This window comes from Echinops telfairi, unplaced genomic scaffold (assembly GCF_000313985.2).
Source record: "Echinops telfairi isolate 266 unplaced genomic scaffold, ASM31398v2 ScPeMD7_2291;HRSCAF=2852, whole genome shotgun sequence".
Lineage (NCBI taxonomy): Eukaryota > Metazoa > Chordata > Mammalia > Afrosoricida > Tenrecidae > Echinops > Echinops telfairi.
This window is the reverse complement of record NW_022106189.1, coordinates 13,103,395-13,106,317: the sequence shown is the minus strand read 5'-3', so window position 1 is coordinate 13,106,317 and position 2,923 is coordinate 13,103,395.

Below are 2,923 nucleotides of genomic sequence, written 5' to 3'. Positions count from 1 at the left end.
TCATTTCCTCAGATAATATGTCTTTGATGCTCCTCAGCCTAGAGCTGAGAATCGTAGGTAAGGAGAAGTCTCTGGCCTCAGGAGCTCAGGATCAAGTTGAAACCTCTGTTCTTTGTGGCTCTGGCCGGATCCAAGCTCTCTGAAAAGGACCCCCTTTCCCTGGATCAGTCACTCAGTGACAGTTGAACCACGTTCTAGTCACATTGGAGCCTGAAGAACTTTTCATATCTGTTCTTCTACATGAGAAGCTCTTGGACTCACCGAGCACAGGACTGGGCACATGTAGCGAAACCTTGAAGCTGACTGGATATCAGCATGGATGTGGAAATGATGGTTCAATGGAAAGCTAATGGACAGACGAGTGAGAAATGAATGGATGAGTACATGGACAGATGATGGATGGATGGATGATTGCTCAGAAGTATACATGAATTGATACTGATGTTGTTTGTGTGAATCCAAACTAAAACAAACAAACAAATTTGTCGCTGTCAACTTGATTCCAATGCATGATGACCCATGAATTACAGAGTAGAAAGAAAGAAAAGACCAACATGGATGTCAGAGGAGGCTCTGGAGCGTGTTCCTCAGTGTAGAATACGCTAAACTGAGTGGAGAAACCAATGAAGTAAAAGTGCTGAAGAGAAGAACCCAGCAGGCAGCTCCAGAAGACAAAGGGCAATATGGTAGTGGAATGTGTAAGGACCTGGAGTTAGAAAGCTAAACAGGAAGGCCATGCTTGGCCTCTCTGAAGCTGAACACACTAAAGGAAAAGTCAAGCCTCTGGTTGCAATTTTGAAAGCTTCTATGAACAAATTACTGAATGAGGCAGGGCGAATCAAGAAAGGATGGAAGGAATACAGAGTCCCTCTTCCACAAAGAGCTTGTTGAAGTCCAATCATTTCATGATTTTATTGTTGTTGTTAGGTGCCATCAAGTCAGATCCAACCCATAGCAACCCTCTGCACAACAGAAAGAAACACTGCATGGTCCTTCCCCATCCTCACAACTGTTTCTATGCCTGAGCCCATTGTTGCAGCCACTGTGCCAATCCATCTAGTTGAAGGCCTTCCTCTTTTTCACTGCCCCTCCACTTTACCAAGCATGATGTCCTTCTCCGGGCACTAGCATCTACTGACACTATGTCCAAAGTACATAGGACAAAGTCTTGCCATCCTTGGCCATGCTTCTCCCAAGACATATTGGTTCCTCCTTTTAGCAGACCATGATCCTTTCATGTCATGAGGCAGCATTTAATTAAGAATCCGTGGTATTGAAGGAAGATGTTCAAGCTGCACTGAAGACAGAAAACAAGGGTCCAGGAATGGATGGCGTATCAATTGAGATATTTCAACACAGGGATGCAACTCTAGAAATGCTCACTCATCTTCGCCAAGAAATTTGGAAGAAAGATACCTAGCCGACTTACTAGAAGAGATCCATATCTGTGCCCATTTCAAAGAAGAGTGATCTAACAGAATGTAATACAAAACAAAAGCCCCAAACAACAACAAAATAAAACCCAGAAAATCATCAATTGAAAGGAAAGCAGAATATATTAAGAACTAGAGCAAACTTAAAATGGGTCAAAAGGGATAACACATGAAAAGGTGTTCCATCTTAACCTAACTATGTTTGCAATAATCTGCTTTCCAACGCACACTGTCTGATCGCAAGGTCATTCGTACCCTTAGACTATGGTCAGAGGTTATACACCAGAGTTTAATTCATGTGAGGACCCTGCAGATGGATGTTGGGCTTTCACTATTATCCATAGACTTCTACAAATTTATTGTTCAGAATTTAACTCTAAAACCGTTTTCTCCTCCAGTCTTAGATTGTATTATTTATAATCCTTGGGTCACACAGTGCTTCTTCCATGTGAACTTACACTGACTGAAGAAAAGATTGCTTCCTGGAACATGGTTATGCTTTTCCTCTGTCTATTTTGAATAAATTAGTTGGATAATAATTTTTTTCCATGTTGAAATACATGTATAAGCCTAAATTCCTATCTTAAGAGAAATCTGAATTTTTAATTATAAAAAGCCCTCCACCGTGTCATATCCTCATGTTTAAAGATAGAAAATTGTCTTTTGTTTTGGACACTTAACAAGGACATGTAGGAAATATTTGTGATGTCTTAATACGTACAAAATACATCAAATTGCCAGATGTATACAAGTTTGATAATCTTCAGCTTTCCTGGAAAAATAGAGAAAGAGAGTTTATTGAACTTTTAATGTTTAATTAAAAATTGTTAATAATTTTATTAAAAATGTTACTTTAAAACTGTTAATTAAGAACTATGCTTAATTTTTAAAACTCAATCTATTTTGTAAATATCAAACAAAATTATGGCTCACATTGCGAAGAATGGGAATTCCATACACTTAATTGTGCTCATTATAGAACCTATATATAGACCAAGAGGCAATCATTCAAATCGAAAAATGAGATATTGTGTGGTTTAAAATCAGGAAAGGGGATGTCTCAGGGTCATATCTTTTCACCCTGCTTATTAGATCTGTTTGCTGACCAAACGATCTGAGAAGCAGGATTGTATTTAAAATTGTTATCTAGATTTGAGAAAGCCTTCTCAGCAATCGGCAATTATAGGTGACATAACTTTGCTTGCTGAAAGCGAAGAGGAGCTGGAACATTTATTGGTATAAATAAAAGACTATATCCTTCAGTATGGGCTGCACCTCAATCAATCAAAAATTCTCGACTCACTCTCACTCACTCACTCACTCACTCACTCACTCACTCACTTTCTCATTCACTCTTGCACTTACTCTCTCATTCACTCACTCACTCTCTCACTCACTCTCTCATTCACTCACTTTCTCATTCACTCTTGCACTTACTCTCTCATTCACTCACTCTCTCATTCACTCACTTTCTCATTCACTCTTGCACT